The sequence below is a fragment of the Pelophylax lessonae genome (assembly GCF_965119305.1).
Source record: "Pelophylax lessonae genome assembly, chromosome: 7".
In the NCBI taxonomy this organism is placed as follows: Eukaryota; Metazoa; Chordata; class Amphibia; order Anura; family Ranidae; genus Pelophylax; species Pelophylax lessonae.
This window is the reverse complement of record NC_138774.1, coordinates 123,180,888-123,208,420: the sequence shown is the minus strand read 5'-3', so window position 1 is coordinate 123,208,420 and position 27,533 is coordinate 123,180,888. Positions and strand designations below refer to the sequence as shown.

The window sequence follows — 27,533 nt, the reverse complement described above, 5'->3', positions numbered from 1 at the left end:
TCTGCACCACCATAGCGATGCCACTGTCTATCAAGATTGCTGCCTCTACGTCAAAACTGTTCAGGACAAGGTATTGCAAGCCACTGTAGTGGAAAACATCAGCTGCAGCTCTTGTGGGAAGTTCCTGGTCTGCCGTGGTCAGGACCTACCAAAAGTGGTCCAAAGAAGGAAAACCTAAAATGGAGTAAAGGCTGGGCCCTGTAGTCTGATCCAACAGAAGAGCTACTTTAGTGCAAGATGAAAAAGTTCTGGCTGGTCTTGATAGAAAAATGTGTCAGAACACACAGTCCATCGCAATTTGTTGTGTATGGGGCAGTGAAGCCTCAGACTGGTCAGGGTGCCAATGCTGACCCAAATCCACAGCCAAAGCACCTACAATGGTAACATGAGCATCAGAACTAGATAACAGTGCAACGAAAGAAGCTGGCCTGGTCTGATGAATTCAAGACTGGTTTGAGGTATTGACTTTGCCTTCCAATTCTCAGGATCTCAAAACAAGTTTGAGATATGGAGGCCCCACCTCACAATCTAAAGGACTTAAAGAATCTGCTACTGATGGACTGTTGCCAGATACCCCAGCATGCCTTCAGAGGTCTAGTGGAGGCCATGCCTCAACAGGATACGGTGAGTGGTCATAATGTTAAGGCCGCTAAGTGCATATCCCCAATTCATCAATGCTTTTTGCTGGCTAAAACTATACTTATTTCTTCTGGTGGTTCAGCAACAATCACAGCTGTTCTACATATTACAGACTTAAATACTAAAATAAACTGCCTACTTCATTATTTTACTAAGTACAACATTTATGACTGGCTATGAAACTGTTAAAGCAGTTCTAGTGGCAGATAAAATATTCTGCTATGCAGTCTGTCTGATTAGAAGACTAAATACACAGATCAGAAGATGATGTCACTCTGGAATGCAGCAGAGTTTACAGAGCACAACTGTTTTCAAGACCCAAAGAGAATTTGGGGTAGAATTAGCAGAATATCTTAAAATCCTTATTTGGTTACAGTTAAATCTTATGTGCTGAGCTTTACCAGAAGCTTTCAGGAATTCTATTAAAGATCTGATCAGGTGCCAGCCCCACACTAAAGTGACACAGAATAGCTCTGGTTCCTGGAAGTTTTTGGCAGTTTAACCCAGCAGACCCATTCATTACACGGGGAGGAGGCAGAGATGTTGGATTTACCCTTGCCCCTCCTATACAAAATCTCTGTGGTTTGAGACAGCCCCATCAGTACCATGTGGACTGAATCGATTGGCTGTAACTGATCTACTTTGAACCCAAGCAAGTACAAAGCCAGTAACTGCTTTAGCCATGTACAAATAAGAGGGAGGAAATACATAGTTGCCAACATTTGAAAAACATTTCCAGGGACACTTTGCAGCGAAGCTATCAATTACTTGCCACACCCACTTCCCTGAAGCTCCGCCCACTCCACATAATTAATCTCCGTCTACTTATCAGATTATAGGGTCTACTTCATAAAGAGAGAATTACAGGAAATTGAAAAGGGAATTGAAAACTTGAGGCCAAAGTAGCAGAGTTGGAATAATTCTCCCATTCAGCTGCACTTCTTCTGCCTAAAGTTTAAAATTCTCATCACAATTCCCTGCAATTCTAAAGTGTGAAATGTGCTCAGGTGTGACAATACAAAAAATGTAATATGGAAATATAAATAAAGTGCAAGGTGTAAATAAGTATGATTATACCATCTGGTATAATTAGGTTTTATTGTACTTATTTACACCTTGCACTTTATTTATATTTCCATATTACATTTTTTGTATTGTCACACCTGAGCACATTTCACACTTTATTCACCTGTCTTTGAATTCAGCCCTCTGTAGGGTGATAATTTTCATTTACATAAAACAATGTGGCATCCTTTCCTTCCTAACACATTACCCAGTCCATACCATCCTAACACATTACAGAGTCCATACCAGTATAGATCCTAACACATTACAGAGTCCATATCATCCTAACACATTACAGAGTCCACACCAGTATAGATCCTAACACATTACACAGTCCACACCAGTATAGATCCTAACACATTACAGAGTCCATACCAGTATAGATCCTAACACATTACAGAGTCCATACCAGTATAGATCCTAACACATTACCCAGATCTCACCAGTATAGATCCTAACACATTACCCAGTTCACACCAGTATAGATCCTAACACATTTCCCAGTCCATACCAGTATAGATATCCAGCATGAGATTTTTCCCGTTGAGGATTGAGGTCTGTTTTCATTTTTTTGAGCAATATATATATATATGCACACACATACACATACACGGATATGTACACACATTTATCTAGAGCTAGAAAACTATATACATGTATCAATTAACAGGTGTAAAAATGATATCTATAAAAAAACATTATTAATAGTAGTAATTAATGGAGTGTGAGGCCTCCAGCTTGTCGGAAGGTGCTCTGCCTCCCCCTGCTGGCGGATTTTGGAAAGTGCACCATGCTGACACCCTGCCTCCGGTGACACGTTAAATTTGCGACAGACGGGAAGAGTGAGCGGGCACAGAGAGAGAGACAACCTGCTGCCAGAACTACAACACCTAGCTGGGGTGAGAGCGACACTGTGTGGCACAAAATTAAACACACACAAGCATGAAGACAGTTAGGACAGTGTCAAAATATTAAATGTACTAGTGCTAACAATCACGGGGGGACTCTTTAAAAAAAAAAAAAAAATAACTGACTATGGGGACTGGAGCACCGCTTTAAAGTAGGACTAATGGGCAGAGTTAGGAATCACTGAATATAACTGCAGTCTCAAAATTAGACAATTCAAAAATATCAGGTAAGCCCAGAGCAGGGGGTTTTTAATTAGCTGTATGGCCTAGTGTTGACTGCTTTTGTCACGTATTTGCACACCAAATTATTTAACTTTCACTAGAAGAGGATGCCTTTTCAATGTTCTACATTAACATTTTATTAGGTTTGTTTTTTCTTCAGGTTCCTAGTAAAAGATAGAACTTCAACTAGGATAATATGAGCACTGTGCTAATGGTGACAATCACCACATAACAGGTGTATGCAAATTAAACCTAATTTGCATAAGGCATATAAATATACAATTGTCTTTCAATTTTTAGATAAGATACGGTTTTCTTTTATACTGGATGGAAATTGAGAGCATTTCTTATGCTATACTGAAGATGCAAATATAAGTAGGTGAACTTCAACCTCAAACCTAGCAACAGCAATGGCTAAACAGTTTTCGGTTAGTTCCTATCTGATAAAACCAGTGAATGTTTTTTGTTCTCTTTTCTGTTTGCAGGTTCTATTGATTCTTCCACTCCCATTTAAAGAACTCCTAAGAGATAAATACAGCTGAACATCTACTTGCCAAACACAACTTGACAGAATCCCAGTATATCTGATTTCTGAACAAGGTTTACTTTTAGAAAAAGATAAGGGCCTGTGGTGGAAACAGACTGGTGACTATGGTTATGATATATACTTTTACTCAGAAAGATAAGTTGTATCCACAAAACATTACTCACTCTAATCCTAGATACTCTGGTCATAAATTACATTACATGAATGAGCAAAATACTACAAGTGTCGCCAATAATAAAGCATCTCTATGAAAAAAAATGGTCTTGCCATGGAAGAGGAGAATCAGAGACTGTTTAGTTAGGGACTGAAGAGCGGTCGATGGTTGTAATGCGGCAGAACGAGAGACATAGACCCTGACTGACCAAGTTTCAATAACACCTACGGCATCCTAAAGTGCACTTAAAGTGGTTGTAAACCCTCACATATAGCCAGTGAAGTGACTAGCTTCAGGTGATACACAAAGATGAAAACAAATCCTCCTTCATAGTTGTACCTGTGTGTCTGCTGTCTTCTCTGCTCTACATCTGTTCAAAGTCCAGAATTTATGAAGCTTACCTGAGAGTTCAGAAAAAAGGGTACAGAGAGCTGAAACTACACACTGCAGAGCACAATGAGGAGTAGTCTGAGAGCTGATTGGAGGGAAGTGACACATTTCCCCCCAAACAGCGCAGGCTGTCAATATGCTGGAGGTCCCTCCCCTGTCACCTTTTTTTCTCTTAGGGCTAGAAAAATTTGTCAGAAGTGACTCAGGTTGATAGCAAAGAAACAAAGAAGCAGACAGAAATGGCAATTAATGCTCCTAATTGAGATAAGTGCACACTATAGAGGGATATGCTTTGTTCATATTTTTGTTCATATTTTATGTCTGAGGTGTACAACAATTTCAGGGTGTGCCAAAGTGACCATAGTCATTAAAATAGTATGTCATTTTAGCATGGCTTAAGCGCTTGATATGCCATTGTAGATTGATGAATTAGGGCTATAGTCTGCAGATAACTGTAAGGCTTTCAAAACAACATTATACCCATAAATCTTCCCAATTTTTTCCCTCAGTAAGCACCTTTCCTCCTACCGTACGTCTATTTGGCCAAGTTTTCTACAACAGGAAATAGCGTCTACACTTCGTGTTCTGAACCTGCCACTGTTCACTAAAAAAGAATCATACAATATATGTGGCCTGTTAAACTGAAGTAGAGAGATTTGATTATAAGAAATATCTGTAGAGAAGATCACTGATTACTCTTCTTTTCTCCACAGAGAACTAAAGTGGTCCACTTTTGCAAGGAGCTGTGTGCAGACAGCTAGGCAAGTGAATGCAGCAGACACAGCAGCTGTACAGACACAGCCACACATCTTAATTTGGCAGGCGTACAGGGGCACTTGCATGGCCTTGAATGCAGGCAGTGTGCATTTTGGGGCCCGCACTCACCCCCGACAAATTAGGACACGTGGCTGTGTCCACACAGCTACTGCATTTGCATTCCCTTGTATTGGCTGCCTGCACGCAGAACCAGGCGCATAAACAAATGCCTCATTCACACTGTAAGGGACTTAGTTCCCGTGTGAATGAGGCCTTAAGCTAAGCTAGGCTACACAAGTTATTTTGAGTCACATTATCCACAGATATCCATTGTTAAGATCTGTGACAATTGACTTGCCTCTTGCTACATACTAGAGTTGCACAATAGATGAAGATATAAATGTGAAGGAAATTAACTTAAAAGTGGACCTGAAAATTTTCTAGACATATTACCTTTATCAACATAGGACCTTAAAAAACATGCCTGGAATGCCTCCTGATAAACAGCAGTGCTCTTCCCGATATATGAGAGTGCCTGGGTAGTGCGATATTTAGGGAACTGCTGCCTCTGCTTGTCTCAGAAGATTTGAAGTAAGATTTTGTGAAATCACTTCATTGTTGCTCACTGTTCTCCTTGCTGTATGCTCTGAAATGAGGAAGCAAAGCTCTGCCTCTACCAAGATGGCAACCTTCATATACTAAACACAGTGCAGAACAAAGTTTGGTTCATAATGCCCTATTGAAATTTTAGAAAAAAAGGTTTTTATGAACCTTGCTTTGTGCACTGGTCCAAATCATTTGATGGAGGAGGGATTTTTGGTGTGTTTTTCAGGGGTTGGGCTTGGCTCCTTAGTAAGTGTGAAGGGAATTCTTAAGGCGTCAGCATACCAAGACATGTTGGACAATCCCATGCTCTCAACTTTGTGAGAACAGTTTGGGGATGGCACCTTCCTGTGTAACATGACTGCGCACCAGTGCACAAAGCAAGGCCCATAAAGACATGGATGAGCAGACCAATAAAGGTTTTCTGCACATAGCAGATTTATTTGATCATAAGGGGAATATTGTCAAGACTTTTTTGATAGAGAAACATCAAACGCCAACTTCAGAATTCTTTCATTATACTCCAATAACACATTTCTTAAATACCTTACAGAATTCTGATATAGTAACCATGTCCCCCATGGAATATTTGTGTCAGAAGTTTGATAAGATTCGAGGACATATTTCTGAAATTTATACTATTTTGACAATTTCCCCTGTTGAACAGGGCTACATGTAAAAATGGGAGGTAGATATCCAGGAAACAATTGAGCTGGATGAATGGCATTCCATAGCCCAGGAGCTTCAAGGTCCCTCATTAATACTGCAATTATCAAAGCAAACTATAAAGTGCTTCTGAGATGGTACATGGTACAAGCTAGGCTGGCAACCTATATAACGGGAGCGTCTCCCTCGTGTTTCCGTGGCTGTGGACAAGGGACGATGCACCACATATGATGGCAGTGCCCTAAAATAAGGAGTTACTGGATTAGGGTGTACAATTTCATCTACACTCTCACCCAAGTAAACCTTGTCAAATCCCCAAGACAGGCTTTGCTGAGCTGCAAGATGGAGACAGGATTTCATCCAGAGGCAAGTAATCTGCAGCAGAATATACATGAAACACAGTAACTTGAGCAGGAAACAAAAAAAAACACTACCACATAGTGTAATCCCGTCCAGGTTTTTATTTTAGGTAAACCTTCCTCCTTTTAAACTCACACTTACAAAAAATGCATAAACTAAGAGTTTTCCATTAACAGTCAGATTTCTACCATAAGCTTGCGATGGCGTCTCACCAAGGTGACACCCTCGGATGAAGTCATAACGAAACACACCAGGCGGGACCATACAGCGACCGGAACTTATGTTTGAGTCAATGTTAAGCTTATGGTGGAAACCTGACTGGTAAGTTGATTAATGGAAAACTCATACTTTATGCATTGTTTGTAAGTGCCATTTTAAAGGGGGAAGGTTTACCTAAAATAAAAATCAACATGGGCACAAGGCCCCCCATTATGTTGAGGGCATGTGGCCTGGCATGTTTCAGGCCGGGGGGGGGGGGGGGGGGGCAAGCTGTTTTTTTTTTTTTCTGAATTTTTCATTGCTGGTATTCTTTTGTTTACATTTCAGCTGTCAGTGGGGACTTTCAACCGTGATCAGCTCTGGTCATTTTGATTAGCTCACCATGAAAAGAGCTTTCTGGTGCATTTCAGTCCCTGAAGTGAAAAAAACACTTGCCCCAAACACAAATTGTATAGAGACCAAAAAAACAACAAGAGAGGGAACTGCTGCTGCTTCAAGACCCTAAGGGTAATAGACCATGTAAATTTAAATCGCATAATGCAGCGCAAATTCCACAAATTTAAATATATTGTCACTGTGTTAATCTAACTATAAAAGTTCTCACATGCAATAAATAATCACAATAGGTGAACATAAATAGAATATATATGTGATCAATCCAATAATGAAGAGATATAAAATGCAAATGGCAATCCAAATACAGATATAAATAATGAAAGTGGAGAATAGAGCATAAAATCAGTTCAACAATGAATAAGTGTAAAGTGCAAATGACAATCCAAAAGGATGTGCTGGGGGCGTGGCTTGGACATGACCGAGTGAGGACGCACTGCTCTTCAGCTCCCCACATCACACCGCTCCTTTAGCCTCACATCGGTTCCCACAGCCTCCCAACTTGCTTCCCGACCTCATGTCGCAGTGCATGAGAGCCCAGTCGCAATCCCAGGGCCCCGCCAAGTCATCCGGAGCCCCCATCAGCTCTTTCTTCGCGGAAGGCCGGAGGCTGCATGGCGAGGCCTCCAAGATGGCGCCCGGTCAGGACAGAGGCAGAGACGCTGCACCCGCAGCTGGCAGATCCTCCCAGTGCGGCGCTTCCCCGATCCCATCACCTAGGTTGGTGAGTGAAACTGCTCCTCCAGCCTCCCCGGGGTCCACAGCCCCTCAGAACCGGGGCTCTGATATTTCAGACCTTATGGGGACCTGGACTTGAAACAGCATATCTGGGCCCTCCCCACCAGGGATGATTTGGAGCGCTTTATATGTAGAGTGGAGAAAGCCTTTAAACAGGACATTAAACAGCTACAAGCTGACACCAGGCTGCAGTCTCTGGAGCAGAAAGTTGAGGACTCTCTCCCTGCAATGGACACGTCTGGGATAAATTTAGGGCCCAGGATCAGCGTATTGAGGTCCTCATTTGTCAGCTAGATGATTATGAAAAAGTAGGCGTTCCAACATCAGAATAAGGTTCCAGCTACAACTGCCAAAGACATCATTCCAACCCTGCAAAATATCTTTAGGGAGATCCTGGATCTGACAGCTACTGAACCTGTGGAGATTGACCGAGTTCACAGGGCACTTAGGCAGCCTTCGCAAGATGTGAACAATCCCAGGGACTTTATCTGCAAATTGCACCGATACAAACTTAAGGAACAGATTATGCAACGTATGCGCAAAGGTCCTTTCTTTGATTTTGATGGCGCCCACCTGTTCTTTTACCAGGACTTGTCAAGACGCACACTGATGCAGCGCCGGGCACTCCAGCCCCTTCTGGAGTCCCTAAGAGCTGCAGGAGCTACTTATCGCTGGGGTTTCCCCTTCAGCCCAAAAGAGATAGCAAGTTTGCGGTACTCCGCACTAAGAATGACCTTCCTAAGTTCCTGTCACACCTGGATCTTGACCCTGTGGACTTTGTGGACTGGCGCCAGGACACCAATATTGCGCTCCCGCCGGCTGCGGGCCCATGGCTCCCTTCCCGGGCTAAACGGGGCCGCAAGCACCCCTCTGGGGCGGCGCCCACTGACTCTCGCACCAGTCCTGCCTGAGGACGCTGAGCCACCTGGAACTGCTTCCTTACTTTTTTTTTCTATTTCAGCTGCTGTTTGACTTTTCTTTTGCCCTGTACTCCCAGCGGAGGCTGCCTCCTTACGGTGCTGCCCCTGCACTGGCGGCCTGCTGCCTAAATGACTGTGTAAGCGGTCCTCCTTTTTCTTCTCCTCATGGACCCCAAAGTGTGTTACCTGGTGACCTGGCATGTGGGGACTGTGCTGGATTCTGCTCTTCGTGTCCGATCACATTTCGCATATAGGCCTAACCCTTTTTTTTATCACCTATGGGTACTAGCCCTCATATGGGCATCGTGTCTGGCCTGGACGGCTCCTCACTTGCTGGGGGGCCACCGGGGTCAGACATGTTGATTTGTGTGGGCGCAGGGGGGGGGGCCTCCTGCCCCCCCCCCCCGGTCTCCAGGCTGTTGTGTTTCATGTTTTTCATGCTTCTTGGTTATGTATTTTAATGTTTCTCTTGTCTTTTCTGACATTTTTTTTTTATTTAGGATTGGGAGTGTCCACGCCTGGTTCCTTGCTTCAGTGGCTATCCTTCTGGCAGTTGTCTTTCCCATTTCATAGTTGAAGTTAAGGTAGTGTCATACAGTGTCCAGGGCCTCTGTTCTCCCAATAAATGAAGTAGATTATGGCTCGAGTTGAAGCGTCTTAGGGCGCAGGTGGTCTTCCTGCAGGAGACTCCTTTTACAGTTGCCTCTTCCCCTAGGCTGCCGGTATACCTGTACCCCCAGTGGTACCTGAGCAACTCCCCATCGTCTAAGTCTCGGGGGACTGCCATTGCGATACACAAGAGCTGCCCTTTCCAGCGCATCAATCTGACCCCCAGGCCAATTTGTGTTTCTCAAGGGCGCTATATTGGGTCAGGCATACACGTTCGCCACACTGTATGCCCCCAACTCTCAACAGATAACCTTTCTTGACAAGGTACTGGAGCTACTAGCAGGTTTCCGTGAGGGCCGTTTGATACTGGGAGGGGACTTTAATGTATGCCCTGACCCGTCTTTGGTATGTCAGCGGGCCGCTCGACCCATTCTTATGCCTTCCTGCGACACTTTCACAAATCCCTCCAGAGCCACGCCTTAGTTGACAGTTGGCGGGCACTATCTGCTACTGCCTGGGATTATAGTTACTACTCCAGTGACCACGACGTGCACACAAGGATTGACTTATTGTACGTTGACCAGGGCACCCTTTACTTGCTGACGGACTCAACCCATCGAACAGATTACCATCTCCGACCACGCACCCATTACTTTGCGTATCGCGTTGCCGTCGGTGACTACCAAACCCTGGTCGTGGAGGCTCAACGAGAACCTCCTGGATGACCCTCAGGTGTTTTCTGGGGTGGAGGAGACCTTGGCCCATTATTTCACTGAAAATGCTACAGCGGAAGTGGATGATGGTTTGGTGTGGGAGGGCCATAAAGCGGTAGTTAGGGGCTCCTTTATCGCTTGGGGGGGGGTCTAAAATAAAGGAGACACAGGCGGACTTTCAGCGTGTTCTTACTGCTTTGCAACGTGCCGAAGTGGCGCATAAACTTAACTCTGACCCAGCTGCGCTAGCCCGGCTGACTGAGTTGCGTATGCTTTTTGCTAAACTCCTAGACCGTAAGATCACCCGCAGGCTTTCGATATATGGGTCATAGGTAATACAAATTCGGTAATAAATGTGGCCGGATGCTGGCCAGGGCCCTCCGGAAAAACGGGATGTCAGTACACATCACTAAGCTCCATTCCCCAACGGGTGACCAAGTATACCATAATTTCAAACTTGCGTCGATGTTTCACGACTGCTATGCGGCACTGTACAGTCTGGATCTGGAAGCGGACGCGGAAACGTAAGGAGATTGATGACTATCTCTCTTCCTCTGGCCTTTCTAGCATACCCTCCGACAGACGTGCAGAATTAGAGATGAACATCACGACGGAGAAACTGTTAACCACAGTGAAGTCTCTCCCAGACGGGAAATCTCCTGGCCCTGATGGTCTCACTAAGGCGCATTATCTGAAATTCATCCCGCATCTCCAGACCCCTATGTGTACTCTTTTCAACGCTCTCGCCTCGGGGAGTCACCTCCCCAGAGACATGTCCCTGCCCATATTACCATCCTCCTGAAGGAGGGAAAAGATCATACCCTGCCGCAAAATTACCATCCGATCTCGTTCTTGAACACTGACCTCAAGCGGTTTGCTAAGATTTTGGCGAATCGGCTCAACGGCTTGATTCCTGGCGTTGTGCACCCTGACCAGACAGGTTTTGTCAAGGGTCGGGAGGCCAGGGATAATTCGTTCTGTGCTCTGCACCTTATTCATTGGGCTTGCATCCGTGATCCCCAGCCCCCGTATCTGCTGCTTTCGACGGACTCTGAGAAAGTTTTCGGAACATTCTCATGGCTGTTCTGTGGAAGCTGGGACTGGGCCCCCATATGTTGAGTTGGATCTCTGCGCTCTACACGTCCCCACTGGCTCAGGTCAGGCTTAATGGCTGCCTCTCCGAGACGTTCCCCATCTGGAATGGTACACGACAGGGCTGTCCCCTTTTGCCCCTCTTATTTGCACTGGTCCTGGAACCTCTGCTCAGGAAGGTTAGGGCGTATGCGGACATCAAGGTGGTCCGAGTGGGCTCCAAGGAGCACAAGCTCTCCGAGTACGCGGATGACATCCTGTTCCATGTGATGCACCAGGTCGTTTTGTTGCCTAACCTGATGGTGGAACTCTCGGCATATGGTAGAGTTTCAAATTTTAAGATTAACTATTCCAAATTGGAAATCTTCCCTATTACTGTGCCCCACCTTATGGCATCCGCGCTGAAGGAGTCTTTCCCCTTCGCGTGGACTGCTTCCGCTATAAGATACTTGGGCATTCAACTTACTGGCTCACTCATGACATCACTTCTGGGTTTTTGCATGGAGACCCGATCAGAGCCAAATGCAACTTTGATCGGGACTTTGGCGGCCGTGCAGGCTGGTTGCCCGGTTCTCCCATCCCAAGCCGCGGAAGGCGACGGGGGGGGGGGGGAACGTCCCTTCCCGCTTATTGTAATAACAGCCGAGCGGCTTTTCAGCCGCATCTGTTGTCATTACAAGACAACCGACCGTCGGCTATGGACGCCGGTACCTGGGTGATGCCTCTAGCTGCAGGCATCAGTCCGGTACAGGAATTTTCCGAAAAATCGGCAATATCGGTAACCTCCAGGGCCGATTCCGATATATCGGGGAAAAGTGCATATCCGCCCTCAATAACTCGGCTTTGCCGATAATCGATCGATCCCTATTATAAACCTCAGATATGAAAATTTAACAAAGCACATCCTTCTATAGTGTGTACTAGCCTGAATCCAAAGCACTGAGAGTGGGATCCTCTCTGATCCCTCTGTCATCTGCATGATTCACTTTTGTCAGCAGCCTAAAGGGAGACGACCAGCCCCACTGTCTAACACTCAGCAGGTGACTCAAAGCCTAAAGTGGGGTACACACTGGTAGAAAATCTGCGAAAATTCCCATCCGAGGTAAAATCATACGATTTTCAGCTAGTGTGTACACAACTTTCAGCAGCCGATGCTGACATTTTCAACTAAAAAAAAACACCAAAATTTTTATCGTCCGTCCCCAGCACGACCAATTTTCGTTTAATGTGTATGCAGTACGTCCGTGAAAAATCAGATACGAAAGACCGCACATGATCTGAAGTTGCTGATGACCCGGAAGTCTAGGAATAAACGTCCCCAAAAAATAAATTAATAAAAAATTGGACGAGAAATTTTGTGAAGATTATGCACTGTCAACTAAAAATGGTTATGAGCCTGCAAGTCTGTGTAGATGGGGTGTGTCCCGTTCCTCCAATCAGCTGTTAGATTTCAGGGGACTCTGTGCTCTAAGCTCTTCAGGGCGTGCGATGTCAGATTCCCCTCCCCCTGCTCCTAGAGCTGAGAAAAAAATCCTTTGATTTGTATTTTTAGAACAAACTACAGAGGAAATGGCGGCAGATAAACAGGTAAAACTTATGTAGGAGGATTTGTTTCATCTGTATATCACCTGAGGCCAGTCACTTCACTAGGTATATATGTAAGTGTTTACAACCACTTCAAAGTGACTCTTCAAGAATGTACCTTAAAGTGGAGTTCCACCCTGAAAAACATTTTCTAGCTAAAAATACCCCCGGGACAGTCAGGGTTGTGCATATCAGCAACGATAGCCTCTGAACTGTCCCCTGTTTCACTTACATTTTCAAAGATATACTTACCTTGAAAATGTCTTGTCCAGCGCTGCCATCTCAGGTGTGGGCAGCTGAAGCCGGAGCATCCTCTTCAGTGACGTCGGAGTCCCAGATTGCCCTGCACCGGCCCTACTCGTCACTTCCAGGGCAGGTGCATCATCCCTGCACAGCTTCTGGGCATGCCCCGAAGCTGTTTAGCAGGGAATGACGCGCCTGCCCCGGAAGTGACGAGCAGGGACGGTGCAGGCGCATTGACTCCTGGGAGCGATGACGCTCATCTCCCAGGAGTCAATGCAAGCAGGAAGAGATGGCGCGGGCCGCGGTCACAGAGGGAGGAAGAGAAAGGAAGGTAAGTATTTTAGTAAGTATTTTTTCTTTAAAAACAAGGTAAGTAAATTTAAAAAAAAAAAAAAAAAAAAATGTAAACTATCCAATTCTTTTTCAGGAAAAAAAAGGAAAGCGGATGGTGCAAAGTTGTTTGAGGCCGGAACCCCGCTTTAACTCAGAAAAGTACCTTCTATTTCTCATAGCCGCCTCAAAAAAATGGATTTTTGTAAGATCTTACCGTAAAATCCTTTTCTCTTAGCTCATTGACAGACGTAGTCCTCGGTGATACACCACCTTCGGGTTATGTTGCCTCCACAGGAGCAGGACTAGACAGGAAATTAAAAAGCTCTGGCCACACCCTAGGGGCAGTCCCAGAGGGTATATCCTCTCTCTCTCTGCCTCAGCAAATCAGTTATGTGAAAAAGCAGTCTTTAGAAATTTAACCCAACCCAACTCAAAAAAACAGAGGGGCGGGGACTACGTCTGTCAATGAGCTAAGAGAAAAGGATTTTACGGTAAGATCTTACAAAAATCCATTTTTCTCTAGCGCTCATTGACAGACGTAGTCCTCGGTGATACACCACCTTCGGGACGTCCCAGAGCAGTATCACAACTGAGGGGTGGGAAAATGAAATCAAATCCCAATCTAGAAGGCCCAACCGGTGCCAACTAGAAGTTTACAATGCTCATCCTTAATGATGAGACTCAACAAAAAAGAGAAAATTTTTTTTTTTTTTTTTTTTTCAAACAGAAAAAAACCCTCGAGGTAGACCACCGGTCTCCTCAAATTGCGGCCTGCAAAACCTTGCGGCCAAATGAGGCATCCGCCGATGCCGTCACATCAATTTTATAGAATTTTGTAAAGGTATGTACCGACGACCAGGTGGCCGCCTTACATACCTGGACCACTGACGCCTGATGGCGAAAGGCCCAGGAAGTACTGAGCGCTCGAGTGGAGTGCGCCCTAACAGGGAACGGAGGACTCTGACCCTTAATAGAATAAGCCTGTACCACCGTTTGTCTGATCCATTTGGCAATGGTCGCGGCAGATGCAGGCAAACCCTTTCTGGGGCCATCCGTGATCACAAAAAGTGAATCCGTCTTACGGAATGGTTCCGTAGCTTTCAGGTATACCCTGATTGCCCGAACCACATCTAAGGAATGCAACGCATGTTCCCGATGATGCTTGGGCTGAGGACACAAGGAAGGTAGTACAATATCTTCATTCAGATGAAAATCTGAAACCACCTTAGGAAGAAAGGATGGCTTAGGATGAAGTACTACCTTATCCCTATGAATCACTAGGTATGGGGACTGGCATGATAATGCAGCCAGTTCTGACACCCTGCGAGCAGAAGTAATAGCCACCAGGAAGGCCACCTTCTGGGATAAAGTAAGCAAGGGAATTTCCCTGATGTTTTCAAAGGGAGGTTTCTGTAGAACTGACAAAACCAAATTAAGATCCCAGGGCGGTAAGGGCGCGCGGACTGGAGGAGCCAGGTGCCGCACCCCCTGGATGAAATTCCGCACCAAGGACTTGGTAGCTAAAGGTTTCTGAAAGAAGATTGCTAATGCTGAAACTTGACCCTTAATGGTGCTCAAGGCTAGCTTCTGCTCAACCCCTTGTTGCAAAAAGGCCAATATTCGAGTCACCGAATAGGTACGTGGAGGAAATCCTAAAGTTTCGCACCACGCAATATAAGTCTTCCATGTGTGATAATAGACCTTGCTGGAAGTCGCTTTCCTTGCTTTAATAAGGGTAGGAATGACTGAAGCTGACAAACCTCTGTCCTTCAGTACTTGGGTCTCAATGGCCAGGCCATTAAACCCAGCGACTGTAAAGCATGATGGTAAATTGGTCCTTGAGACCACAGACACTCCCTGAGACGAAGTTCCCACGGAACGTCTGCGACTAGCATGTTCAAGTCGGCCAGGCCGGCTTGAGGAGGCCAGCCTAGAATTTCTAGGACCACTGGCGCTGATAGAATCTGAACCAGGCGTCCCTAGAGGTATCTGGCCCCGACCATCCGAGAAAGTCTGGTCGTTTTCTGTTCCCACACATTTATCAGATACCTGATTGTTATCAGGAAGGGTGATCTTTTCTGGTTGAACCTCAGGGACCGAAGTCACCCGACTAGAGGCTACTTGGCCTATCTGGTCAACCAGATCCGATACCTGTGAGGTATAGGGACTAATCTTAGGAAAAGGTAAAGGAAAAGATCTATTCAGGGAACGGTAACTACCGCTTCCTGTAGTACTTAAATGTTGGAAGGGAAGAATCGCACCGGTAGTAGTGGTTGATGCTCGATCTAATGTCCTGAATACCGGTGAAAACGTCCCCCCACCCTGAAACCGGGTGGGGGCGCACCTTCAGGCTGTGTACTCCTTTGCTTCGGGTTTGGCTGGGTTGGTCCTCTGCTTGTCCGACCAGCCCTTCTTGAACCCTCCTGGAGGAGTCTTGCCTTTCCCGCTAGTACCAGCCGGGCGCCCTTTATGGGCGGTAAAGAAAGGTCCTCGCTTGTTGCGAGGTCCCTTAGCTTTAGCAGCCTGTGGCAAAAAAGTGCTCTTGCCCCCAGTGGCATCCTTAATGATTTCATCTAGGTTGGCCCCAAATAGACGATTCCCCTGAAAAGGGAGATTTGTCAAGGTCTTCTTGGAACCTAGTTCAGCTGACCAGCATTTTAACCACAGCACACGTCTGAGGATCACCGCTGACATAGATGCATGCCCTAATAAGGGAGTAGTGTCCAAGGCTGCGTCACAGATAAACTGTAGCCCTTGTATAATCTGTTCCATCAAATCAGATGTCTCCTGGGGAATATCTTTTCCCCTAAGGTCTTGGCGTACCATTTTCGCCCATTCCGTAAGTGTCTGGGAAACTAGACCAATAACAATTACTGGTCTAAATGCTGACCCTATCAGAGAGAAGATGGTGCGGGACTCTGCTTCCATCTTTCGATCCACCGGATCCTTAAAGGACGAAGTGTCCTCCACTGGGATAACCGTGGCTTTATTCAGCCTGGAAATAGGTGGATCCACCACTGGTGGTACCGTCCATTTCTTAATGATGGATTCCTCAAACGGATATCGTCTAGCAATACGCTTGGAAATAGTAAAGGTACGTTTAGAATGCTCCCATTCTCCTTTAATCTGATTACCGAAACATTTGGGTACAGGAAAAACCTTCACCGTTTTGATGGGTTTATTAGTACCAAAAGGAATCTCTGTTTCAGTTGCCTCTGCCGGTAAAGCCTCAAGTTTTAAGGTTTCCTGCACTGCCACAACTAGTGCGTCCACCAATGCTTCTTCCTGAATTATAGCAGGAGAAGAAGCGTCCTCCTCACTGTCTGAGGGGGCTTTACCTGGGATAACAGCCCTTGCAGAGGAACCTGCAACTGCAGTGACCATCTCTGAATCTGAGTCAGAGGTGTCAGATAGTATAGGGGTAGGCGGGGGTCGCTTCCTTGACCCCCGTCCCTGACAGGCCGCCTCCACCCGAGCCACCATAGACTCCAAAATAGCTGTAAATGACTCTATACTCTGTGCACCGGCGGGTCCCGTGGCCCCCTCGAGGGAAACAGGTGGGGGAATATGTGTGGCAGGGTCCATGATAATTCCAGTCACTTCCTGGATAATATAATTCAAAAAGAAAAAAAAAACTTTTTTTTTTTCCAGACCCCCAGCGCCACAAAAAGCCCCTTAGTGTTACCTGCTAGGGATCCCTATCGATCGAGAGAGAGAGAGAGAGATAGACCCCCAGGCTCACCACTTGATGCTCAGAGTTTAACTGCAACAGGTTACAGCGCTGTCTTGACAAACAGGAAGTCTTTTGGCTGGCTGCCCAGGAAGAAAGGAGGCGGCTCCGCCCCTCTGCACGCCTTCCGGCGCCTCCCCAAGCTCCACGAGGTGTTTGGATCACCTCAAACATGGCCGCCCCCATGCTGGAGACACGAGGCTACGCCAAAATGGCGGCTCGTGCGATCCAGCAAAAAAAATGGCGGCGGCCTGTACTGAATAGCGGTGTGCTGCAGGGCACACAACACTCTCTCTGCATGGGGATTTGGCGTGGTTGGCGGTACCGGCCCTGGCGGACCGCATGGCCATTCGGGAGGCCTGCTAATAGCTGGAGATCTGATTAGGAAGGCAGTCTACATGTCCGTGGCTTCTGACTGGTAGGTAGCTTATTCTTATCACCGTAAGATTCCCAGAATGCCACAGATTACATCTTTTTAACATGTATACAATTAGATTGTTAGCTCCCAAACCAAGCCTCCTGGCTTTTTGCACATAAAATCACACTCAAAGTAGGAGGATCTGTGTCATTTATAGGATAGAGAGGGACTCTATCTTACCATACAGAGAGGGGCCCGCGTTCACCACAAGACCCGTCAGGGGAAAAGGGGGAACATACTACTCACCATACCGGAACCAGGCGGGCACCAACTCCTGACAGTATCCCTCTCCACCGAGGCGGGAGGGCTGTCGACCGATATGGACGCCGTGACTCATGGTCTTTGGCGTTTCAGCGAGACGTTTAACTCGCGGGGTCAGTCCTTTAATGGGACTTTGTCGCGGCCGACCCAGCGCGGAGCTATGGCCTGCACGCGCTCGTAGGCTGAACTGGGGTGACCACCGGATCTCAACATCCAGCCCGTCGCCCAGTTCAGCTTTCTTGCTTGAAGATCTCACAGGAACACTGGAGAAAAAAAGCTGTCTAAAAAATTCTTTAAGAAAAAATTCTTGCCAGGACCTAAGATCCCAGCAAGGTATCTAGGTCCTTACTCCTAACTAGACAGAAAATAACTGATTTGCTGAGGCAGAGAGAGAGAGGATATACCCTCTGGGACTGCCCCTAGGGTGTGGCCAGAGCTTTTTAATTTCCTGTCTAGTCCTGCTCCTGTGGAGGCAACATAACCCGAAGGTGGTGTATCACCGAGGACTACGTCTGTCAATGAGCGCTAGAGAAATTAATTTTTTCCCCCATTTGCTGCTATGATCTGCCTTTCTGTTTAAGGGTGACCATGTTCGTTCTTAAAGGTCCCAATGTATGTAGGAATGTAGCCACCCTCTCTTGCTCACTCCTGAGATAAACTATAGACTATGTGATGAGAAGTGTCATGCATAGCGCAGTGCACTGCTCATTCCAAACACACAGAAGTGAGGGGAAAGGGAGAGTTCCAGGAGCTCATAGAGAACTTTACAAGGAGGCATAAAAAACAGAGTAAGAAACAATGAAAAATAGATTACAGGATCATTAGGTAGTGAATGTGTATGGCTTATTTTTAAAGAATATTTGTTAGTGTTGTTTTAAAGCAGTCCTATGCCCACAACCAAAATGTTTATATATTGCAGCTTACCAATCATTGGATGTGGTGGCTGCATTAGTTTTCTAATTCTTTTTTATTTTAGGCCCCTTTCACACAGGCGGACCGTTCAGATCCGCCTGTCCGTTTTTTTGGCGGATCTGAACGGTCCCCCCATGCATTCCTATGGGGCATCGGATGTCAGCGGAGACATGTCCGCTGACATCCGAACCGATCCGATCCGTCAAATCTGGACAGATGGAAACCCTATATTCCATCCGTCCAGCGGATCGGATGGCATCGGATGAGAACGGACCGACGGTCCGTTCCCATCCGATTTCCCCCATAGAGATGCATGGGGAACTGACAGCTGTGTCTGCGCACACAGCGCGGAGACACAGCTGTCCTCCTGCTGCTCATCGGGGGATCGGCGGCTCGATCCCCCGCTGAGAAAAATGGACTCCGTCCAACGGACGGAGTGTGTGAAAGGAGCCTTAGGCTTTAAGGCTTTCTTCCCGTTTTCACCTGGTGATCTGGTCAGTATTTGGCCCCTCTCACACAGGGTGGACTCTTCCTAGATCAGCAGGGGATCTGCCCGCTGATCAGAGCAGAGCAGGGTGGATGACAGGTACGTGTTTACTCAGAGTTTATGCAGAGTGGACACAGACTGAACCCACTCTGCTCTATGGACCGGCAGGTGTAAACAGACTCTGCTGCCCGTTTACACATGACTGCCCCCGATCCAATCTGCTTAGATGGAGGAGGATGGATCCCCTCTTTTTTTTCTTTATTTGATTGGAGGTTGGTGGGTGTAAACACCGCCGGTCCATGGGGTGAATGGAGGTTCTGATCAGGTCAGCCTGAAAAACTGACAAGTGGACCTGATCTGACCCTTCGTGTGAAATGGGCCTTAGATTGCCCCCAATCTGGATGAAGGAGCAACAGAGACCCCTTTAGACAGCAGCATTGTCAGGGGATAGGATTGCTAGATGGATTAGCAGATTTAGATACACAAACAAATTGAAGCCAAACTCTAGCTAACACTTCATAAGCAGTTACAGCAACAGTTTTCCCATTTGGGATAAAGGTTTGACATACATAAAAGCTGATCATTGTAAGCAGCCCTGTCAGTGTGAAATGGTTTCTCTCATCTCTGTAACCGCTTTAGCTGCAAAACAATTTGTGTTGAAAAACAACAAACTTACTGGCCACATCACCAGGTAAAAATAAAGGAAAGAAAGCCTAAAAAAGAAAACAAATACAGCCATCCCATCTAAGAAGTGGTCAGCTATAATCAAGGCTTGCTTTTGGGCTTAACCACTTGCAGACCGCCCACCTGTCGCTGACTGCTTCCGTGTTTTGGCAACATGTACACACAGCACCACCCTTCCCGCCCCCGCTGTGATTGTACACAGCAGGAGCCAGTCAACAAGTCCCAGCCAATGATCAGCTGTGGGCAATCACAGCCCAGAACCCTGCGTTGACAAACACAGGGCTCTGTATAGAGGGAGCAATCTCTCTGTTTCTGATCTCTGCAAAGCAGGGCTAAGAAGCAAAGAGATTGGTTGGAAAAAGCAGCACACATTACACAGTTAGGCACACATTAAACCCCTTGATCACCCTAGATGTTAACCCCTTCCCAGCCAGTGTCATTACTACTGAGACAGTATTATCACTGATAACTGTATTAGGGTCACTGGTGATGTCAGTGGCAGTTAGTCAGTTCCCCCCAGCATCAGTTTTTATGCCACACTATCACAGTCCCATTATAAGTCGCTGATCACCACCATTACTAGCCACTTGCTGACTGCTTTATAGCAGCTTTAAGAGTACAGGGCAGCCGCTCTGTGCAGAATCATGTGTATGTATATGTATATGCGATTGGGCACTCCTGGGTAGGGAGCGCACATCCCCGCCACTTCTGCTGTGATTAATCACAGCAGAACCTGCTCAGCGGGTGCCAGCCAGTGGATGACAGCCGGCAGCTGCTAATAAGTGAGGAGACACACTAGGTCATGGGTGTCAAACTTAATGTCATCGTGGGCCACATCAGCAGTGCGGTTGCCCTCAAATGGTCAGTTGTAGCTAGGTCACACTATGTACAGAGTGCAGGGAATCAGGGGTGCGCTAAGTACGTACGGAGTGCAGGAAATCAGGGGTGCCCTACATACACACGGAGTGCAGGGAATCAGGGGTGCGCTACGTACGGAGTGCAGGGAATAAGGGGTGCGTTACGTGCGGAGTGCAGGGAATAAGGGGTGCTCTACGTACGGAGTGCAGGGAATAAGGGGTGCGCTACATAGGGAGTGCAGGGAATAAGGGGTGCGCTACGTAGGGAGTGCAGGGAATAAGGGGTGCGCTACGTAGGGAGTGCAGGGAATAAGGGGTGCGCTACGTAGGGAGTGCAGGGAATAAGGGGTGCGCTACGTACGGAGTGCAGGGAATCAGGGGTGCGCTACGTACGGAGTGCAGGGAATCAGGGGTGCGCTACGTACGGAGTGCAGGGAATCAGGGGTGCGCTAGGTGCAGGGTTCAGGAATGCACTACGTATGGAGTGCAGGATTCAGGCACGGGCTACGTACAGAGAGCAGGGATGTGCTACGCACAGAGTGCAGGGATTTAGGGGTGCGCTACGTACAGAGTGCAGGGATTCAGGGGTGCGGTACATACAGAGTGCAGTGGTTCAGGAATGTGCTACGTACAGAGCGCAGAGATTCAGGGGTGCGCTGCATACAGAGTGCAGGGATTCAAGGGTGCGCTATGTACAGAGTGCAGGGATTCAAGGGTGCGCTATGTACAGAGTGCAGGGATTCAAGGGTGCGCTATGTACAGAGTGCAGGGATTCAAGGGTGCGCTATGTACAGAGTGCAGGGATTCAAGGGTGTGCTGTGCCCAATGTGCAACTTCTCGTTTCCATCCCTCCTTTTCCTGGGTTCTGACCTCTGCACCCAGCACCCTTCCCTCACCTCTAAACACATCTTCCTACACACCTCCACAGCCCTCCTTCCCCCTTTCACCTTCCAAAGCAAACCTTATATCTGTACACTCTCCTACCTCCTCCTCAAACCTCCTATGAAGATGGAATTTACAAGAATGCTTTTCATGGTCACTACTGCTACAAGTCCTCAAAAGCCCACCCCCAAGATGCAGCCGCTAGACGTAGATTAGAACACACAGCCGCCAGGTATCTTCGCCACTAACAGGCTATGCGAGACTGACAGTGAAGACGCTCAGCTACACACACAGCCGGTGTTCCGTGAAAAAATCATACCCGTAAAAAAACCATACCCTCGTCACTTCCGGTGCACCTACGTCATCGAACAGCTGAGGAGCTTACTAGTGCGCATGCTCGGAGGGTATGGATTTTTCACGGTAATGTGTGTAACGTTACACTTGCGGCGGTTACATTCAAACAGCTCGGCTGCAACATGGGTCATCTTCGCTCCTACCCCTGTCACTTCCCTGATGTCGGCAACTAAATGTAAAAGCGGCGGCGGGTGTATGAAATCGAAATCACGGAGCCGAGATCTCCGTTATTTACATTTCATACATCCGCCGCCGCTTTTACATTTAATAGCCTACATCAGAGAAGTGACAGCGATAGGAGCGGAGATGACCCATGTTGCAGCCGAGCTGTTTTAATGTAACCGCCGCAAGTGTAACGTTACACACACTACCGTGATAATTCCATACCCTCGGAGCATGCGCACTTGTCAGCTTCTCAGCTGTTCAATGACGTATCTTGGGCTCTAAGCATGCGCACTGCTACGCTGCTCAGCTGTTTCTGACAGGAAGTGACGTGGGTATGGAATTCTAACGAGGTATGATTTTCTAACGTTACACTGGTGCCACTGGGGAGACTGAGGAGGAGAGCGTGTTTACTCCTGATTAAAAGGAGACCTGTTCCATGACAGCTTATAGCAGCTGGTGAGAACAGGAGGTGGCGGCCAGTGGCCGCCGCGCGGGCCACATGACAAGGCTTGGTGGGCCGGTTTCGACCTGCGGGCCTTGTGTTTGCCACCTGTGCACTAGACGGAGCTTTGCATATGTAAACAATGCAGAGCTTCATCCGGTCAGCGAGGATCACCCTAGATGTTAACCCCTTCCAGCCAGTGTCATTAGTACAGTGACAGTGCATATTTTTTAGCACTGATCAATGCACTAGTGTCACTGGTTCCCAAAAAGTGTAGGATTGTTGGCCTTAAGGGCTCTTTCACACACTGTCCGTCAAACGGACTCCGCTTTTATCAGCGGGGGATCGATCCGCCCAGGCCCGGACTGGGACAAAAAATAGGCCCGGGCATTTTGGACTGAGCAGCCCAGGAGGGGGGGGGGGGGCGTGACGTTCGTCGGGATGGTTGATGACGGGATTTAATGTTCCAGGATGTTTGGATTCGATTACGGTACGTTTTTTTAGTTTAATCTGACAGACTGGGTCCAATTTAGATCAGAGCTGCCATATGATGCTGTTTTTTTTGTCTTACTTTAAATCCTGTTTTGATGGCTGAGTCCTAAAAATATTATGAAGCAGCAGAAGATGAGGGTTACTCTAATCAAGGGGTAGACCACCTTTTTGGGCACAGTGTGCCGAAAAATGTTTTCAAAGAAATTGGGAGTGCGAGATACATAAACAACTGTCAACTTCATATAAAGTAACTGCTGTAAACCACTTGAATAATAGTAAGAAATCAAGTGAGCTTTGCACCTACACAAATCAGATCAGCCCCAATTCCTGCACTATCACACCTCAGATCACCCCAATTCCTGCACCTTCACTCCTCAGACCACCCCAATTCCTGCACCTTCACTCCTCAGACCACCCCAATTCCTGCACTATCACACCTCAGATCACCCCAATTCCTGCACCTTCACTCCTCAGACCACCCCAATTCCTGCACCTTCCCACCTCAGATCACCCCAATTCCTGCACCTTCCCACCTCAGATCACCCCAATTCCTGCACTATCACACCTCAGATCACCCCAATTCCTGCACCTTCCCACCTCAGATCACCCCAATTCCTGCACTATCACACCTCAGATCACCCCAATTCCTGCACTATCACACCTCAGATCACCCCAATTCCTGCACTATCACACCTCAGATCACCCCAATTCCTGCACTATCACACCTCAGATCACCCCAATTCCTGCACTATCACACCTCAGATCACCCCAATTCCTGCACTGTCACACCTCCGATCAGTCACTGCTAGAAAACATGTGCCATGACAGTTTGCTTGTTACATGTGATGTGCCAGCCAGGTGCAGATTTTCAAGTTGAAAATGTGCACCTGGCTGTCACATCACATGTAACAAACAAACTGGCATGCCGCATGGCACATGTTTTCTAGCAGTGACAGTGTGTGTGTAGCTGTTTTCAAAACAGCTACACGCTGTCACTGCCAGCAAACATGTGCCATGTAAGGAAAGGGCACAAAAACAAACAACACTGCTGGGATTTGTGGTTCTGGCCTCCGGCAGAGCATTGTTCACTTCTGGCTTAGCAGCAGGCAGGCAGGCCGCAGGCGTAAAAAACAGAAAACAGCTACACTCTGTCACTGCTAGAAAACATGTGCCATGCCAGTTTGCTTGTTACATGTGATGTGACAGCCAGATGCACATTTTCAACGCCTGCCTGCTGCTAAGCCAAAAGTGAACAATGCTCTGCCGGAGGCCAGAACCACAAATCCCAGCAGTGTTGTGTTTGTTTTTGTGCCCTTTCCTTACATGACACATGTTCTAGCAGTGAGTGTGTAGCTGTTTTGAAAACAGCTACACACACACTGTCACTGCTGCTAGAAAACATGTGCCATGCGGCATGCCAGTTTGCTTGTTACATGTGATGTGACAGCCAGGTGCACATTTTCAAGTTGGAAATGTGCACCTGGCTGTCACATCACATGTATCAAGCAAACTGGCATGGCACATGGCACATGGCACATGTTTTCTAGCAGGGACAGTGTGTAGCGGTTTTCTGTTTTTTACGCCTGCTGCCTGCCTGCTGCTAAGCCAGAAGTGAACAAATCCCAGCAGTGTTGTGTTTGTTTTTGTGCCCTTTCCTTACATGGCACATGTTTTCTAGCAGCAGTGACAGTGTGTGTGTAGCTGTTTTCAACTGCTAGAACATGTGCCATGTAAGGAAAGGGCACAAAAACAAACACAACACTGCTGGGATTTGTGGTTCTGGCCTCCGGCAGAGCATTGTTCACTTCTGGCTTAGCAGCAGACAGGCCGCAGGCGTAAAAAACAGATAACAGTCAGCTACACTACACACTGTCACTGCTAGAAAACATGTGCCATCATGCCAGTTTGCTTGTTACATGTGATGTGACAGCCAGGTGCACATTTTCATGTTGAAAATGTGCACCTGGCTGTCACATCACATGTTTTCTAGCAGTGACAGCTCCAGACCAGTCTGACCAGAACACTGCTCTGCCAGTGGAGGCCAGCCCAGAAGCACAAATCCCAGCTGTTGTGTCTGTTTTTGTGCTGCCTGCAGCCTGCGGCTGCCCTTTCCTTACCTTGTTGCAGCAGCCAGGCCTTGGCTCGTCGTCCTGGTGTTCCAACTTCTGTTCTCTGTCTCTCACTCTGGCTCAGCTGTCTGCGGTGCGGTGCGGCGCCGGCGACTTCATTCCCGCCGCTTCTTCCTGAATCAAGCAGGGGGTGACGGTCCCCGGCCTCTAGCTCCACCCCTTCGCCTTCAGTCACCGGTCCACCCCTCCTGAGTGCCTACGCTGGATGCAGCTGCAATCTGACATGACACCGGCCGGCGGCCGCAGTGAGCGGCGCTGGGCTCAGCTCAGCATCAGCCGGCTGCCAGCTGAGCTCAGGCAGTGTAGTACTCGGAGTGAGTGGCGGCCACTGGCGGGGAGTCGGGGACAGCGGCGGGCGGCCCTCAGTCTCTGCAGAATCAGCCGCGGAGAGGCCAGCAGCGGCCGGCAAGCGCCGGCATCGGGACACAGACAGTGACACTGTCTGACTGACTGAGAACGGAGGCCTCGGCCCACCGGGCATATGCCCGGTCTGCCCTATGGTCAGTCCGGCCCTGGATCCGCTGATCCCCCGCTGAGCAGAAGGATGACAGCTGTGTCTCCGTGCTGTGTGCGGAGACACAGCTTTCAGTTCCCCATGCATCTCTATGGGGGAAATCGGATGGGAACAGACCGTCGGTCCGTTCTCATCCGATCCGCTGGACGGATGGAAAATAGGGTTTCCATCCATCCAGATTTGACGGATCGGATGTCAGCGGACATGTCTCCGCTGAAATCCGATGCCCCATAGAGATGCATGGGGGGACCGTTCAGATCCGCCAAAAAAACGGACAGGCGGATCTGAACGGCCTGTGTGAAAGGGGCCTTATATTGCAGTCCCACTATAAGCCACTAATTGCCACCATCACTAATATATATGTGTGTAATGTTGGCAATTAGCAGCTTATAGTGGGACTGCAATATTAAGGCCAACAATCTGACACTTTTTGAGAACCAGTGACACTAGTGCAGTGATCAGCGCTATATTATATATATATATATACATACATACATACATACATACACACACACCATAGTTTATAGATGCCATAACTTTTGCACAAACCAATCAATATACGCTTATTGGGATTTTTTTTAACCAAAAATATGTAGCAGAATACATACTGGCCTAAATTTATGAAGAAATTTAATTTTTTATGGGATAGGTTTTATAGCAGAAAGTAAAACATTTTTTTTTTGTCAGTATTTTATTTATAGCACAAAAAAAATGTAAAACCCAGTGGTGAGAAAATACCACCAAAATTAAGCTCTATTTGTGGGGTAAAAAAAAAACAAATTTAATTTATGAACAGCGTTGCAGGACTGAGCAATTAGTTAAAGTAACGCAATGTCAAGTCGCAAAAAATGGCCAGTCATGAAGGGGGGTAAAGTGGTTAATATTGCTTTAACTCCAAGCTGATTGCTGATTACAAAGTGCAGTACACCCAGCCGGCCAGTCAGTCAGTCACACCTGAGCAAAGCCAAGGAATTGTGCAGGAGCTCAGGAAAACCTGGCATGCATTGGAGGAATAGAACAGTAACAATGTGAATGTAGCTGGCTTCAGCCTGAAATCCATATTTTCCTAATTAATAAATCCCACAAAACACATTAGAACTCCAGCAAACTGCACATTTCTGAGGAAATAATAGGATATTCATTGCAGCAGCTTATGCACAGAGAAGTTAACATACAATTAGGAGGCTAGAGAAGAGTTGGAGTGAGTGACTGTAATCACAGACATGGAGGTAGAGGAGAGATAACCGGGTGTAATGTGTGAGGAGACAACTTACTGTATGCAGTCCCGTCCGCTCCGCACAGATGGATGAAGTGAGTGCACAGCTGTCCACTGACATTTACCTTCTCTGGGCCTCCTGCTGGACAGCCTGCGAACTGCACGTCTGGGGCTGCATTTTTTTCCCTGTGATCCAGCTTGGTTTGTTTGTGAGCATCCTGTATATAGATACCAAAATGGGAATTCCTGTTGGAATGGGAAATGGGAAATTTATCTCAAGAGGTTTAGTTTTACTTGTAAACATTCATTTGTCAGCTTATTTACAGGAATCTTGTGTGGATAGAAACACAGAGGCTTGCCATTGCTGACCTCAGTACAAAAATGTTAGATGTCTGAGTTTCTCTGACTTCACTGCTTTTATACACACATGAATGCATGAAAAGCAGAATAGACAATACTGAAGTCATTGGATAAATATGAATGCCAGAAAATTGGTATTTTCACAAAGAGACAGTTAGGCCCCTTTCACACGGAGCAGACCGTATTGCGATCCGCTCCAGCACTTTTTTTTTTTTTTCACGGACGACATTTGTGTCATCCGGTCCGTATATCACCCCATCCGTTTGCGGATGATATACGGACATAATGCATGTCTATGTGATTGGGGATGTCAGCGGATGACACCGCTGACATCCGATTTTGCGTCCTTTCCTGCTTTTTAAAAAACGGAAGAAAAAATAGGGTTCTGTTCCCTTCCAAAAAATGGAACAGAACTGAAAGGACGCAAATCGGATGTCAGCGGATGATCATCCGCTGACATCCGCAATCCCATTGAC

General features: G+C 47.1%; 1 protein-coding gene across 1 annotated transcript in view; it reads right to left on the bottom strand.

Moving 5' to 3' along the window:
* The window catches only part of FHL1 (four and a half LIM domains 1), a 160,762-nt gene extending 133,899 nt beyond the window's left edge, over nucleotides 1-26,863 (bottom strand). Inside the window, exon 1 of the mRNA XM_082264546.1 lies at nucleotides 26,756-26,863. The gene's annotated coding sequence lies outside the window, so the exon portion shown is untranslated. The remainder of the gene's footprint in view (nucleotides 1-26,755) is intronic.
* Nucleotides 26,864-27,533: the final 670 nt, after the last annotated feature.